This window comes from Palaemon carinicauda, chromosome 15, assembly GCF_036898095.1.
Source record: "Palaemon carinicauda isolate YSFRI2023 chromosome 15, ASM3689809v2, whole genome shotgun sequence".
Classification (NCBI taxonomy): Eukaryota; Metazoa; Arthropoda; class Malacostraca; order Decapoda; family Palaemonidae; genus Palaemon; species Palaemon carinicauda.
Genome location: NC_090739.1, coordinates 23440093 through 23457592, shown reverse-complemented (window position 1 = coordinate 23457592; position 17500 = coordinate 23440093). Strand labels below are relative to the sequence as shown.

Below are 17500 nucleotides of genomic sequence, written 5' to 3'. Positions count from 1 at the left end.
ATCTTTGTTTTAATTTTGGAGGAATATGAAAGTTTTATGAATATCCGATTTTCCTCATCCTATCGATGCCCTCATATGGGATCAATAATGTATGACCTCATAAAAGTCAGGTCATGATTGCGTGACTCACATAAACAGAACTAAATAGTATGAGCTGTAAAAATGTCCTAATGATATGTCACAGACAGGTAAATTGGCCCCTTCTCAGATAGAGAGGGTTGAATGATGGGACCCAGAAAGAGAGGATTGAATGATGGGACCAAGAAAGATGGCGTTGAAAGATGGGACCTAGAAAGAAAGGGTTGAATGGTGGGCCCAGAAAGACAGGATTGAATGGTGAGGCTTATAAGCCTGGGATTGAATGGTGGGCCAAGAAAGACAGGTGAAATGTAGGGCATAGAAAGACAGGGATGAATGGTGGGGTCCTGAAAGACGGAGTTGAATGGTGGGGCCCAGCAAGACAGGGTTTAAGGGCGGGGCTCAGATGGACAGTGTTAAATGAAGGAGCTCAGAAAGACGGGTTTGAATGGTAGGACCCATAAAGACAGTGTTAAATGGTGTTTTCCAGATAGACAGGGATAGGATATTGAGCCCCAGAAAGACAGGGGTGATTGGTGGGGCCCAGAAATACTGGGTTGAATGGTGGGGTGCAGAATGACCAAGACTGTATAGTGGGGCACAGAAAGAAATTTCGGGGCGAAGAAAGACAGGGTTGAATGTTGGGGCCCAGAAAGACAGTGACTGAATGGTGGGGAAAGAGAGGCAGACTTGAATGGTAAGTCTCAGCAAGACAGGAGTGAATGCTGGGGTCCAGAAAGATGGGGTTGAAAGCTAGGATCCAGAAAGACGGGGTTAAATGCTGGGGCCAAGAAAGACGGGGTTGAATCCTGGGGCCCAAAAAGGCAGGGTTTAATGTTGGGGCTCAGATAGATGGTGTAAACTGGTGGAGCCCAGAAAGACGGGGACATGATAGTGAAGCCTAGAAAGGCAGGGTTGAATAGTGGTTGCAGAATGACCAAGAGTAAATAGTGAGGCACAGAAAGAAATGGCGGGGCCAGGAAAGACAGGGATGGATGGTGGGGCCTTGAATTACGGGGACTGAAGGGTAGAGCCCATGAAGACAGGGTTAAATGGTAGGGCCCAGATAGACGAGAATATGATGGTGGCGCCCTGTAAGACAGGTTTGAATAGCGGGGCCAAAAAATATAGGTTTAAAATGGTGTGGTCCAGAAAAGCATAGTGGCACAGAATGACCGTGACTTAGTAGTGGGGTGCAGAAAGAAATTGCGGGTCAAAGAAAGACAGGGTTGAATGGGGCATGCAGAAAGTCAGCGACTGAACAGTGGGATGCAGAAAGAAATGGTAGAACCCAGAAAGACAGAGTTGAAAGATGGAGCCCCAAAATTACTGGCTTGAATAGTGTGGCGCAGAAAGACAGGGACTGAATAATGGGGTGAAGAAGGAAATGACAAGGCGAAGAAAGGTGTAGTTGAATGGTGGGGCCCAGAAAGGCAGGGTTGAATTGTGGTACTCTGAAATACAGGGGCTAAAATTGTGGGGCCCATGAAGACAAAGTTAAATGGCGTGGTCCGGATAGAGGAGGATAGGATGATGGTGCCTGGAAAGACACAGTTGAATGATGGAACCAAGAAATAAAGGTTTAAATGGTGTGGTCCAGCAAACCGTGGTTGAATGATGCGGTAATATCATTGAATGAATATTGTGATGCAGAAAGAAATGGCGGGTTGAAGAAAAACATGGTTGAATGGTGGCATGCAGAAAGTCAGGCACTGAACAATGAGGCGCAGAAAGAAATGGTAGAAGCCAGAGAGACAGAGTTGAATGGTGGGCCCCAGAAATAAAATACTGGCTTTGGATGGTGTGGCATAGAAACAGGGACTGAATAATGGGTTGAAAAAAGAACTAGGAAGGCAACATTTGCCAAGCAAATACAGCATATTTCACTACATCTCCCTCTCCATACAACCATGGACTAGCCCATATTATCTTTTTCCGGAAATGGGTCCCCCGATAGATTTGCCATCTCAGCATCACCTTACTCCTAAAGGGGCATTTTCGGAAATACACATTTTTTGGTCTAAAATGGCCCATTTCCCCCAAGAAATAATTTTGGAGTGTTGTATGCAAAAAATGTGAATAACTTCCTGTGGGCATACATTATAGCATATCCATATCAAGTTTAAGGTCATGTGGTTTAAATACCAGGTCATAGAAGCAAAAAACGTAAATTTTTGTCAAAAAATAGCCAAAAATAACTTAAATTAATCATTTTTAAGAAACGTATACGAAAAAACGTGACTTACATCCTGAGGACATATATTCAAGGTACCCTTATACGAAATTTCAAGACATTTGGATATGAGGACACAGGAGCCGAAAATCTAAATTTTTTGTCTAAAAAATTAAGAAAAAAAATACAAAACTAATAATTTTGAACAAATGCATGCCACAAACTGATGATGACTTCCCATTGATATTTATCTAAGGCACCTCCGTACCAAATTTCAGGTCATTCGATTATAATGGTAGGCCACAGGAGACGAAAATATACATTTTTGTCAGAAAATGGCAAAAACAAATCAATAAAATTATTCTAAAGGTATGTATCAAAAGAAATTTAAAACGCACCGGGGTATTTGCCCACTCGAACTTTTTTGTCCCAAATTTCAGGTCATTTGACCCAGAAATGACTGGGATGAATTGATCTGAAGATTTGAAAGGAGGAAGAGAAGGAGAAGAAACATCAGGAAAACAATATATTTCTCTCCTATGGAGTGAAATATAAAAAGTGGGGACCAAAAAGACAGGGTTGAATAAGGGTATTTCCCTGTCCAAAAATTGGCCGCTAAATGGATTAAATGGATTGACGAATAAACGTAAAGACAGGTGGGAAAATAGATAAGTGAAAGCGGATCTAAAATATGTATAAAAAAAATATTGCTCATATCACAAACATCACAGGAGGATTCTTTATCTAATGGACTTCAGAAATACCACTTAAATAATTGTCAGGTTTGTTGTGAAGAGGCTCTAATTAGGTACAGTACTTACTTAGATAAAGCTCAACCTGTTAATAACATTGGGTCAAAAATAATTATGAACACTCCTTTAGAAAATGACTGGTTATTTAGTTCAGGAAAGAGAGGGAAAGGTAGAGGGTTCCGCAATATGGAATAGAATATCTGATTTTTGAAGTATTCAATTGATTCTTCTTGAATTACCTACTTCAGAACCCTTGATAAGAAAGATGAAAGATGAAATATGATCAGATTTCTCGTAGGTCAATATTAATTTCTTGTGAGGTATTTTTCCTATTTGCTGAAGTAATCTAAATTCCATATCAATTTTACCCTTTTTCTTTAATCTTTCCCTCAGGTTTGGGCTAGCTTAGGACAGTAGATTACATGCCAAAAAAGAAAAAAAAAACGCTGTATCTATAGCTCGCTTAAACTAACTCCATCCAGAGCACCAGCCATCTTTTTATAATCTGGAAAAACTATTATTTATTATAGCTTACATCATGACCATTAGTATACTCACTCTCTTATCAATGCCCAATTTTCTAGTATCCGATTTACCTTTCGAAGTAAAACCCGACTATCTTCCAGAAATCACCAAACTTTTCAAGACGAAGAATAGAACCGAGAGCCCAATGAGCGATGCGAAGCCAGCGAACAACTTGAGCAAAGCTGTTAAACGAATGAACGTAAGCCGTAGAGTCCCCAGTCCCCACTCCTCAGACAGTCGATTGCTCACCAAGCAATAGGTTTCTGAGGTGGCTGTGCTTAAGTACCATCATTTATTGTGCGCAATCGTGCGCATCGAACTGCGCATTCGTAATGAGATTTAAATTTCTGATGATGGGTCATGTAAGTTTATCATCTTTGTTCATTCTCTCGATGTACCATCTAACATTAGTACTAGAATATTTAGGGAGCGAATGAGTGCATGGAAAGATTAGAAATGCATAGCGTGAGAGAGGCTGATGAAGTAGAGCCTTTCTGCATAAGAATTTTACTTTTGGTTCAAGGCTTAATAGGATGAATGTTGCACGGGTTGAGAGAGAGAGAGAGAGAGAGAGAGAGAGAGAGAGAGAGAGAGAGAGAGAGAGAGAGAGATTATAAATGTACATACTCAAACTCCAACGTAGAGTTTTAAAAGAATTTCACACCTACAACGATGTAAGGAAGAGTAAAACAGAAATAACATTTTCTGAAAAAAAATCCTTTACTTGCTTTTCTTTAAAAGTCACGCCAATCACCTGTCTAGAATTCTCCTTCCGAATGAAAAAAGGAGATGGAAGTTTTAAAATGAAGATTTGCTTGCATTCTTATATTTGGTTTTCCTTATACACTTATATTGGTGCTTGAGAAAATTAATTGGCTTTTGATATAAGTGAATTCTATGCAATAAAATATTTTTTTTCAAAATCTTAGAATCCCTTTATGAAACAATAAAATATCTTCTCTACCCGTCTACCCGTTCTGACCTCGATCGGTTAACTAGAGCAACATCGGCTGTGGTCAGTACTTGTATGGGTTACCGCCAGTAAATGCCAGTCATCACGGGCATATCATTTCACGTTCAAAGGTTTGAAGGCCGCTCAAGAATGGCAGAGGCAAGGGACAGTGACAATGCCCTAGAGACTGTCCGTATACAGTATACACATGATCAGCACCCAAGCCTCCTCTCCACCTAAGTTAGGACCAGGGAGGGCCAAGCAATAGCTGCTGATAACTCAGCAGGTAGGCATATAAGCTTCCCCAAACCCACAATCTTAGTTCATAAGGATGGTGAAGTTGCAGACACCTCAAGAAACTATCGAGCTTGAGCGCGACTCGAACCCCAGTCTGGTAGATAATGACATTATGCCTAAAATACACCGCCCAAGGTTCACTGACACGGATAATGTTATTGTCCCACCCGTGTGTCACGCGATCGTACACAGTAACGACATTTCTCTTTTTTGTATATATTATCCTTTGTATCTTCGCTCTCCCTTCGAATTGACAGCAACTTGTATTAACCTGTCTGCCAACTTCATTGTTAACTGTTAACAGAACCGGTTGCCGGATTGACAAGAAATAGCATGTTTGTATTTTGCGACCTTCTTACCGGGACCTAGTGTGTATATATACTCGATGTGTCTGTAATAAGGTTACTCAGTTGCTGCTTATATCGTATTATCAAAGACAATCCTACCAGTTTAGACTTATTCTTTCCCTTTGCTGTCCAACCTCATTGCAGTCTTATTTACTTATGCAAATATAGGTTTTTTTCCTAAAAGATGATTGAACTCCCCGGTCCAAGCTCCATAAAACCATCTTTGGTTTCACATTCTCATTAGATTATACCTTATGTCATTTTTACTTTATATCTATGATTTTAATCATTACATAATTAAAGATGGATTTCACATTTCATCTGTTTTTATATTTCCATTATTTTAAAACTTTTCGGAAGTTATTTTGCGTTAGAGTATTGTATATATTATAGGTCTAAGAAACTAACCTGAATCAAAATATCTAATGATGAAATTAGCAAAAATATATACACAAAAGAATAATCTCGTAATTTATAATTGGCATAAAAAATCTAATCTGGAAACACATTAGGCATTGAAACGTTTAATCTAAACTTAGGTATTTGAACTTTCTAAAGATAAAATAAAAATCAGCGTCAACATAATCATACTATTCAATAAAACTTCAAATATTCTAACTATCTTAATTAAGCATTTTGATAGATCACTTTATTTCAATGAAAATTTATGCATTCTGACTTCCTGGTTTTGAACAATTTTCATCAGTCCACTCTATCTTGATATGAGTTAAGTATTCTAACTTTAACCCAATAAAGAATTATACATATATATATATATATATATATATATATATATATATATATATATATGTGTGTGTGTGTGTGTGTGTGTGTGTGTGTATATATATATATATATATATATATATATGTATATATATATATATATATATATATATATATATATATATATATATGTGTGTGTGTGTGTGTGTGTATATATATATATATATATATATATATATATATATATATATATATATATATATATTAAATCCAATTATCTAATGTTAAAGAATTAACATAAATTCAATCCAATAAAATTTAGCATTACCCTCAACTAGGAAAGTTACTTTTCCTATCTGTATGCTCGAAGCTTTACCGCGTTTGGGCTGCGCTAGACGAATATAAAACTAAACTATACGATCGATGAAAACCTTCATTTCCTTATATTTCATTTCTACCATTTCTAGATACTTTATACCATCGCATGGGGTTCATTTGTGTGTGTGTGTGTGTGTGTGTGTGTGTGTACCTCAAGTCTAGAAATGTTCAGAACAACTAAGTATGGCAGAACAAAAAATTTAAAACAACATTACTAAGTCATTAGATATCTCAATGGCTAGGTAACTAGACTGAATCTTCAATAAGATATTAAATAAGTATTAAATTCACGTGCAGCAATACCAAATCTATCAATTGGCCGCAATCAAGGTAGACCTGGCTGGATTTCGATTCAAAGTACAAAACCCGAGTTCGGCAAGAATATGCACAGTGGAGTCGGAATCACATCTTTATAGTTCTTAACGTCAGTCTTGTTTTGACTCTGGGGCACAAGTTCGAATCTTGGTCTGGGTAGAATCCATTATCACGACAAGAATGTTTTCATGGACTCTATTCCTGAGACAGAGCGAATATATCTATCTATATATTTATCTTTCTGGCAATATATATGTATATATATATATATATATATATATATATATATATATATATACATATATATATATTATATATATATATATATGTATATATATATATATATATATATATATATATATATATATATATATATATATATATATATATATATATATATATATTCAAATAAGCCATATATCTTTTTATACATTAATGTCTGGATTCTCTTAACGACTTAGGGATGAGAGCCCTAGGCGAAATCCCACAAAGACAATACCTTCTGACCGGCCGGGAATCGAACCCTGGTCCAGGAAACTTGTATGAACAGTGACATACCACTTGGAGGAAACTTTTATGGACAGTGACATATCACTTCGTGGACAAGTGGTATGTCCCTGTTCATACAAGTTTCCTGGACCAGGGTTCGATTCCCGACCAGTCAGAAGCTATTGGGAGGTATTCATAAAAATGAAGGATAGCCTTGTAAGCATAAGGTAGAAGTACAAGGTAATTCTCTGAAGCAAAAGGTAGAAGTATAAGCAAATCTTTCTTTCCATATTCATAATGATTACCTTTTACTTGCGAGGATATCCTACAAGCAGAAGTAAAAGGTTGACTCATGTTTCGGGAGCGCTTAGTTACATGATGGAACTTGTAAGATTTCATTTGTGCTGTCAAGATAAGAAAGAGTTTATTATTTATAATACGTATTTAATGACCTATTTTTACTTGTATTTAATTAAGTTTACGCATCTGAAAGAACACAGACGCCGCCGCACCTTCCCCAAAGCCTCGCTGGCGACATCTATCCCCCACCCCTTGCATTAGAAGTTCTTTGACCTCTTTTTAGCTCCCACACCCCCTTGCATTAGAAGTTCTTTGACCTCTTTTTAGCTCCCACACCCCTTGCATTAGAAGTTCTTTGACCTCTTTTTAGCTCCCACACCCCCTTGAGTTAGAAGTTCTTTGACCTCTTTTTAGCTCCCACACCCCTCGCATTAGAAGTTCTTTGACCTATTTTTAGCTTCCCCACCCCTTGCATTAGAGGTTCTTTGACCTCTTTTTAGGTCCCACACCCCTGCATTAGAAGTTCTTTGACCTCTTTTTAGCTCCCACACCCCTTGCATTAGAAGTTCTTTGACCTCTTTTTAGCTCCGACACCCCTTATATTGGAAGTTCTTTGACCTCTTTTTAGCTCCCCCACCCCTTGCATTAGAAGTTCTTTGACCTCTTTTTAGCTCCCACACCCCTTGCATTAGAAGTTCTTTGACCTCTTTTTAGCTCCCACACCCCTTGCATTAGAAGTTCTTTGACCTCTTTTTAGCTCCCACACCCCTTGCATTAGAAGTTCTTTGACCTCTTTTTAGCTCCCACACCGCTTGCATTAGAAGTTCTTTGACCTCTTTTTAGCTCCCCCACCCCTTGCATTAGAACTTCTTTGACCTCTTATTAGCTCCCCAACCCCTTGCATTAGAAGTTCTTTGACCTCTTTTTAGCTCCCACACCCCTTGCATTAGAAGTTCTTTGACCTCGTTTTAGCTCCCCCACCCCTTGCATTAGAAGTTCTTTGACCTCTTTTTAGCTCCCCCACCCCTTATATTGGAAGTTCTTTGACCTCTTTTTAGCTCCCACACCCCTTGCATTAGAAGTTCTTTGACCTCTTTTTAGCTCCCACACCCTTTGCATTAGAAGTTCTTTGACCTCTTTTTAGCTCCCCCACCCCTTGTATTAGAAGTTCTTTGACCTCTTTTTAGCTCCCCCACCCCTTGCATTAGAAGTTCTTTGACCTCTTTTTAGCTTCCCCACCCTTTGCATTAGAAGTTCTTTGACCTCTTTTTAGCTCCCACACCCCTTGCATTAGAAGTTCTTTGACCTCTTTTTAGCTCCCACGCCCCTTGCATTAGAAGTTCTTTGACCTCTTTTTAGCTCCCACACCCCTTGCATTAGAAGTTCTTTGACCTCATTTTAGCTCCCCCACCCCTTGCATTAGAAGTGCTTTGACCTCTTTTTAGCTCCCACACCCCTTGCATTAGAAGTTCTTTGACCTCTTTTTAGCTCCCCCACCCCTTGCATTAGAAGTGCTTTGACCTCTTTTTAGCTCCCCCACCCCTTGCATTAGAATTTCTTTGACCTCTTTTTAGTTCCCCCACCCCTTGCATTAGAAGTTCATTGACCTCTTTTTAGCTCCCCCACCCCTTACATTAGAAGTTCTTTGACCTCTTTTTAGCTTCCACACCCCTTGCATTAGAAGTTCTTTGACCTCTTTTTAGCTCCCACACCCCTTGCATTAGAAGTTCTTTGACCTCTTTTTAGCTCCCCCACCCCTTGCATTAGAAGTTCTTTGACCTCTATTTAGCTCCCACACCCCTTGCATTAGAAGTTCTTTGACCTCTTTTTAGCTCCCACACCCCTTGCATTAAAAGTTCTTTGACCTCTTTTTAGCTTTCCCACCCCTTGCATTAGAAGTACTTTGACCTCTTTTTAGCTCCCACACCCCTTTGCATTAGAAGTTCTTTGACCTCTTTTTAGCTCCCACACCCCTTGCATTAGAAGTTCTTTGACCTCTTTTTAGCTTCCCCACCCCTTGCATTAAAAGTTCTTTGACCTCTTTTTAGCTCCCACACCCCTTGCATTAGAAGTTCTTTGACCTCTTTTTAGCTTCCCCACCCTTTGCATTAGAAGTTTTTTTACCTCTTTTTAGCTCCCACACCCCTTGCATTAGAAGTTCTTTGACCTATTTTTAGCTTCCCCACCCCTTGTATTAGAAGTTCTTTGACCTCTTTTTAGGTCCCACACCCCTTGCATTAGAAGTTCTTTGACCTCTTTTTAGCTTCCACACCCCTTGCATTAGAAGTTCTTTGACCTCTTTTTAGCTCCGACACCCCTTATATTGGAAGTTCTTTGACCTCTTTTTAGCTCCCCCACCCCTTGCATTAGAAGTTCTTTGACCTCTTTTTAGCTCCCACACCCTTTGCATTAGAAGTTCTTTGACTTCTTTTTAGCTCCCACACCCCTTGCATTAGAAGTTCTTTGACCTCTTTTTAGCTCCCACACCCCTTGCATTAGAAGTTCTTTGACCTCTTTTTAGCTCCCACACCGCTTGCATTAGAAGTTCTTTGACCTCTTATTAGCTCCCCAACCCCTTGCATTAGAAGTTCTTTGACCTCTTTTTAGCTCCCACACCCCTTGCATTAGAAGTTCTTTGACCTCTTTTTAGCTCCCCCACCCTTTGCATTAGAAGTTCTTTGACCTCTTTTTAGCTCCCCCACCCCTTATATTGGAAGTTCTTTGACCTCTTTTTAGCTCCCACACCCCTTGCATTAGAAGTTCTTTGACCTCTTTTTAGCTCCCACACCCTTTGCATTAAAAGTTCTTTGACCTCTTTTTAGCTCCCCCACCCCTTGTATTAGAAGTTCTTTGACCTCTTTTTAGCTCCCCACCCCTTGCATTAGAAGTTCTTTGACCTCTTTTTAGCTTCCCCACCCTTTGCATTAGTAGTTCTTTGACCTCTTTTTAGCTCCCACACCCCTTGCATTAGAAGTTCTTTGACCTCTTTTTAGCTCCCACGCCCCTTGCATTAGAAGTTTTTTGACCTCTTTTTAGCTCCCCCACCCCTTGCATTAGGAGTTCTTTGACCTCTTTTTAGCTCCCACGCCCCTTGCATTAGAAGTTCTTTGACCTCTTTTTAGCTCCCACACCCCTTGCATTAGAAGTTCTTTGACCTCTTTTGAGCTCCCCCACCCCTTGCATTAGAAGTGCTTTGACCTCTTTTTAGCTCCCACACCCCTTGCATTAGAAGTTTTTTTACCTCTTTTTAGCTCCCCCACCCCTTGCATTAGAAGTGCTTTGACCTCTTTTTAGCTCCCCCACCCTTTGCATTAGAATTTCTTTGACCTCTTTTTAGTTCCCCCACCCCTTGCATTAGAAGTTCTTTGACCTCTTTTTAGCTCCCCCACCCCTTACATTAGAAGTTCTTTGACCTCTTTTTAGCTCCCACACCCCTTGCATTAGAAGTTCTTTGACCTCTTTTTAGCTCCCACACCCCTTGCATTAGAAGTTCTTTGACCTCTTTTTAGCTCCCCCACCCCTTGCATTAGAAGTTCTTTGACCTCTATTTAGCTCCCACACCCCTTGCATTAGAAGTTCTTTGACCTCTTTTTAGCTCCCACACCCCTTGCATTAGAAGTTCTTTGACCTCTTTTTAGCTTTCCCACCCCTTCCATTAGAAGTACTTTGACCTCTTTTTAGCTCCCACACCCCCTTGCATTAGAAGTTTTTTGACCTCTTTTTAGCTCCCACACCCCTTGCATTAGAAGTTCTTTGACCTCTTTTTAGCTTCCCCACCCCTTGCATTAGAAGTTCTCTGACCTCTTTTTAGCTCCCACACCCCTTGCATTAGAAGTTCTTTGACCTCTTTTTAGCTTCCCCACCCTTTGCATTAGAAGTTTTTTTACCTCTTTTTAGCTCCCACACCCCTTGCATTAGAAGTTCTTTGACCTCTCTTTAGCTCCCACACCCCTTGCATTAGAAGTTCTTTGACCTCTTTTTAGCTTCCCCACCCCTTGCATTAGAAGTTCTTTGACCTCTTTTTAGCTCCCCCACCCCTTGCATTAGAAGTTCTTTGACCTCTTTTTAGCTTCCCTACCCCTTGCATTAGAAGTTCTTTGACCTCTTTTTAGCTCCCACACCCCTTGCATTAGAAGTTCTTTGACCTCTTTTTAGCTCCCACACCCCTTGCAATAGAAGATCTTTGACCTCTTTTTAGCTCCCACGCCCCTTTCATTAGAAGTTCTTTGACCTCTTTTTAGCTCCCACACCCCTTGCATTAGAAGTTCTTTGACCTCTTTTTAGCTTCCCCACCCCTTGCATTAGAAGTTCTCTGACCTCTTTTTAGCTCCCCCACCCCTTGCATTAGAAGTTCTTTGACCTCTTTTTAGCTTCCCCACCCTTTGCATTAGAAGTTTTTTTTACCTCTTTTTAGCTCCTACACCCCTTGCATTAGAAGTTCTTTGACCTCTCTTTAGCTCCCACACCCCTTGCATTAGAAGTTCTTTGACCTCTTTTTAGCTTCCCCACCCCTTGCATCAGAAGTTCTTTGACCTCTTTTTAGCTCCCACACCCCTTGCATTAGAAGTTCTTTGACCTCTTTTTAGGTCCCACACCCCTTGCATTAGAAGTTCTTTAACCTCTTTTTAGCTCCCACACCCCTTGCATTAGAAGTTCTTTGACCTCTTTTTAGCTCCCCCACCCCTTATATTGGAAGTTCTTTGACCTCTTTTTAGCTCCCACACCCCTTGCATTAGAAGTTCTTTGACCTCTTTTTAGCTCCCACAACCTTTGCATTAGAAGTTCTTTGACCTCTTTTTAGCTCCCCCACCCCTTGTATTAGAAGTTCTTTGACCTCTTTTTAGCTCCCCCACCCCTTGCATTAGAAGTTCTTTGACCTCTTTTTAGCTTCCCCACCCTTTGCATTAGAAGTTCTTTGACCTCTTTTTAGCTCCCACACCCCTTGCATTAGAAGTTCTTTGACCTCTTTTTAGCTCCCACGCCCCTTGCATTAGAAGTTCTTTGACCTCTTTTTAGCTCCCACACCCCTTGCATTAGAAGTTCTTTGACCTCATTTTAGCTCCCCCACCCCTTGCATTAGAAGTGCTTTGACCTCTTTTTAGCTCCCACACCCCTTGCATTAGAAGTTCTTTGACCTCTTTTTAGCTCCCCCACCCCTTGCATTAGAAGTGCTTTGACCTCTTTTTAGCTCCCCCACCCCTTGCATTAGAATTTCTTTGACCTCTTTTTAGTTCCCCCACCCCTTGCATTAGAAGTTCATTGACCTCTTTTTAGCTCCCCCACCCCTTACATTAGAAGTTCTTTGACCTCTTTTTAGCTTCCACACCCCTTGCATTAGAAGTTCTTTGACCTCTTTTTAGCTTCCACACCCCTTGCATTAGAAGTTCTTTGACCTCTTTTTAGCTCCCCCACCCCTTGCATTAGAAGTTCTTTGACCTCTATTTAGCTCCCACACCCCTTGCATTAGAAGTTTTTTGACCTCTTTTTAGCTCCCACACCCCTTGCATTAGAAGTTCTTTGACCTCTTTTTAGCTTTCCCACCCCTTGCATTAGAAGTACTTTGACCTCTTTTTAGCTCCCACACCCCCTTGCATTAGAAGTTCTTTGACCTCTTTTTAGCTCCCACACCCCTTGCATTAGAAGTTCTTTGACCTCTTTTTAGCTTCCCCACCCCTTGCATTAAAAGTTCTTTGACCTCTTTTTAGCTCCCACACCCCTTGCATTAGAAGTTCTTTGACCTCTTTTTAGCTTCCCCACCCTTTGCATTAGAAGTTTTTTTACCTCTTTTTAGCTCCCACACCCCTTGCATTAGAAGTTCTTTGACCTATTTTTAGCTTCCCCACCCCTTGTATTAGAAGTTCTTTGACCTCTTTTTAGGTCCCACACCCCTTGCATTAGAAGTTCTTTGACCTCTTTTTAGCTTCCACACCCCTTGCATTAGAAGTTCTTTGACCTCTTTTTAGCTCCGACACCCCTTATATTGGAAGTTCTTTGACCTCTTTTTAGCTCCCCCACCCCTTGCATTAGAAGTTCTTTGACCTCTTTTTAGCTCCCACACCCTTTGCATTAGAAGTTCTTTGACTTCTTTTTAGCTCCCACACCCCTTGCATTAGAAGTTCTTTGACCTCTTTTTAGCTCCCACACCCCTTGCATTAGAAGTTCTTTGACCTCTTTTTAGGTCCCACACCCCTTGCATTAGAAGTTCTTTGACCTCTTTTTAGCTTCCACACCCCTTGCATTAGAAGTTCTTTGACCTCTTTTTAGCTCCGACACCCCTTATATTGGAAGTTCTTTGACCTCTTTTTAGCTCCCCCACCCCTTGCATTAGAAGTTCTTTGACCTCTTTTTAGCTCCCACACCCTTTGCATTAGAAGTTCTTTGACTTCTTTTTAGCTCCCACACCCCTTGCATTAGAAGTTCTTTGACCTCTTTTTAGCTCCCACACCCCTTGCATTAGAAGTTCTTTGACCTCTTTTTAGCTCCCACACCGCTTGCATTAGAAGTTCTTTGACCTCTTTTTAGCTCCCCCACCCCTTGCATTAGAACTTCTTTGACCTCTTATTAGCTCCCCAACCCCTTGCATTAGAAGTTCTTTGACCTCTTTTTAGCTCCCACACCCCTTGCATTAGAAGTTCTTTGACCTCTTTTTAGCTCCCCCACCCCTTGCATTAGAAGTTCTTTGACCTCTTTTTAGCTCCCCCACCCCTTATATTGGAAGTTCTTTGACCTCTTTTTAGCTCCCCCACCCCTTGCATTAGAAGTTCTTTGACCTCTTTTTAGCTCCCACACCCTTTGCATTAAAAGTTCTTTGACCTCTTTTTAGCTCCCCCACCCCTTGTATTAGAAGTTCTTTGACCTCTTTTTAGCTCCCCCACCCCTTGCATTAGAAGTTCTTTGACCACTTTTTAGCTTCCCCACCCTTTGCATTAGTAGTTCTTTGACCTCTTTTTAGCTCCCACACCCCTTGCATTAGAAGTTCTTTGACCTCTTTTTAGCTCCCACGCCCCTTGCATTAGAAGTTTTTTGACCTCTTTTTAGCTCCCCCACCCCTTGCATTAGGAGTTCTTTGACCTCTTTTTAGCTCCCACGCCCCTTGCATTAGAAGTTCTTTGACCTCTTTTTAGCTCCCACACCCCTTGCATTAGAAGTTCTTTGACCTCTTTTTAGCTCCCCCACCCCTTGCATTAGAAGTGCTTTGACCTCTTTTTAGCTCCCACACCCCTTGCATTAGAAGTTTTTTGACCTCTTTTTAGCTCCCCCACCCCTTGCATTAGAAGTGCTTTGACCTCTTTTTAGCTCCCCCACCCTTTTCATTAGAATTTCTTTGACCTCTTTTTAGTTCCCCCACCCCTTGCATTAGAAGTTCTTCGACCTCTTTTTAGCTCCCCCACCCCTTACATTAGAAGTTCTTTGACCTCTTTTTAGCTCCCACACCCCTTGCATTAGAAGTTCTTTGACCTCTTTTTAGCTCCCACACCCCTTGCATTAGAAGTTCTTTGACCTCTTTTTAGCTCCCCCACCCCTTGCATTAGAAGTTCTTTGACCTCTATTTAGCTCCCACACCCCTTGCATTAGAAGTTCTTTGACCTCTTTTTAGCTCCCACACCCCTTGCATTAGAAGTTCTTTGACCTCTTTTTAGCTTTCCCACCCCTTGCATTAGAAGTACTTTGACCTCTTTTTAGCTCCCACACCCCCTTGCATTAGAAGTTTTTTGACCTCTTTTTAGCTCCCACACCCCTTGCATTAGAAGTTCTTTGACCTCTTTTTAGCTTCCCCACCCCTTGCATTAGAAGTTCTCTGACCTCTTTTTAGCTCCCACACCCCTTGCATTAGAAGTTCTTTGACCTCTTTTTAGCTTCCCCACCCTTTGCATTAGAAGTTTTTTTACCTCTTTTTAGCTCCCACACCCCTTGCATTAGAAGTTCTTTGACCTCTCTTTAGCTCCCACACCCCTTGCATTAGAAGTTCTTTGACCTCTTTTTAGCTTCCCCACCCCTTGCATTAGAAGTTCTTTGACCTCTTTTTAGCTCCCACACCCCTTGCATTAGAAGTTCTTTGACCTCTTTTTAGCTTCCCTACCCCTTGCATTAGAAGTTCTTTGACCTCTTTTTAGCTCCCACACCCCTTGCATTAGAAGTTCTTTGACCTCTTTTTAGCTCCCACACCCCTTGCAATAGAAGATCTTTGACCTCTTTTTAGCTCCCACGCCCCTTTCATTAGAAGTTCTTTGACCTCTTTTTAGCTCCCACACCCCTTTCATTAGAAGTTCTTTGACCTCTTTTTAGCTTCCCCACCCCTTGCATTAGAAGTTCTCTGACCTCTTTTTAGCTCCCACACCCCTTGCATTAGAAGTTCTTTGACCTCTTTTTAGCTTCCCCACCCTTTGCATTAGAAGTTTTTTTTACCTCTTTTTAGCTCCCACACCCCTTGCATTAGAAGTTCTTTGACCTCTCTTTAGCTCCCACACCCCTTGCATTAGAAGTTCTTTGACCTCTTTTTAGCTTCCCCACCCCTTGCATCAGAAGTTCTTTGACCTCTTTTTAGCTCCCACACCCCTTGCATTAGAAGTTCTTTGACCTCTTTAGGTCCCACACCCCTTGCATTAGAAGTTCTTTAACCTCTTTTTAGCTCCCACACCCCTTGCATTAGAAGTTCTTTGACCTCTTTTTAGCTCCCCCACCCCTTATATTGGAAGTTCTTTGACCTCTTTTTAGCTCCCACACCCCTTGCATTAGAAGTTCTTTGACCTCTTTTTAGCTCCCACACCCTTTGCATTAGAAGTTCTTTGACCTCTTTTTAGCTCCCCCACCCCTTGTATTAGAAGTTCTTTGACCTCTTTTTAGCTCCCCCACCCCTTGCATTAGAAGTTCTTTGACCTCTTTTTAGCTTCCCCACCCTTTGCATTAGAAGTTCTTTGACCTCTTTTTAGCTCCCACACCCCTTCCATTAGAAGTTCTTTGACCTCTTTTTAGCTCCCACGCCCCTTGCATTAGAAGTTCTTTGACCTCTTTTTAGCTCCCACACCCCTTGCATTAGAAGTTCTTTGACCTCATTTTAGCTCCCCCACCCCTTGCATTAGAAGTGCTTTGACCTCTTTTTAGCTCCCACACCCCTTGCATTAGAAGTTCTTTGACCTCTTTTTAGCTCCCCCACCCCTTGCATTAGAAGTGCTTTGACCTCTTTTTAGCTCCCCCACCCCTTGCATTAGAATTTCTTTGACCTCTTTTTAGTTCCCCCACCCCTTGCATTAGAAGTTCATTGACCTCTTTTTAGCTCCCCCAACCCTTACATTAGAAGTTCTTTGACCTCTTTTTAGCTTCCACACCCCTTGCATTAGAAGTTCTTTGACCTCTTTTTAGCTCCCACACCCCTTGCATTAGAAGTTCTTTGACCTCTTTTTAGCTCCCCCACCCCTTGCATTAGAAGTTCTTTGACCTCTATTTAGCTCCCACACCCCTTGCATTAGAAGTTCTTTGACCTCTTTTTAGCTCCCACACCCCTTGCATTAGAAGTTCTTTGACCTCTTTTTAGCTTTCCCACCCCTTGCATTAGAAGTACTTTGACCTCTTTTTAGCTCCCACACCCCCTTGCATTAGAAGTTCTTTGACCTCTTTTTAGCTCCCACACCCCTTGCATTAGAAGTTCTTTGACCTCTTTTTAGCTTCCCCACCCCTTGCATTAAAAGTTCTTTGACCTCTTTTTAGCTCCCACATCCCTTGCATTAGAAGTTCTTTGACCTCTTTTTAGCTTCCCCACCCTTTGCATTAGAAGTTTTTTTACCTCTTTTTAGCTCCCACACCCCTTGCATTAGAAGTTCTTTGACCTATTTTTAGCTTCCCCACCCCTTGTATTAGAAGTTCTTTGACCTCTTTTTAGGTCCCACACCCCTTGCATTAGAAGTTCTTTGACCTCTTTTTAGCTTCCACACCCCTTGCATTAGAAGTTCTTTGACCTCTTTTTAGCTCCGACACCCCTTATATTGGAAGTTCTTTGACCTCTTTTTAGCTCCCCCACCCCTTGCATTAGAAGTTCTTTGACCTCTTTTTAGCTCCCACACCCTTTGCATTAGAAGTTCTTTGACTTCTTTTTAGCTCCCACACCCCTTGCATTAGAAGTTCTTTGACCTCTTTTTAGCTCCCACACCCCTTGCATTAGAAGTTCTTTGACCTC

General features: G+C 41.1%; 1 protein-coding gene across 1 annotated transcript in view; it reads right to left on the bottom strand.

The window, feature by feature from the left end:
* The window catches only part of LOC137653905 (ionotropic receptor 21a-like), a 49168-nt gene that overhangs the window by 18953 nt on the left and 12715 nt on the right, over window positions 1-17500 (bottom strand). The window lies entirely within an intron of this gene.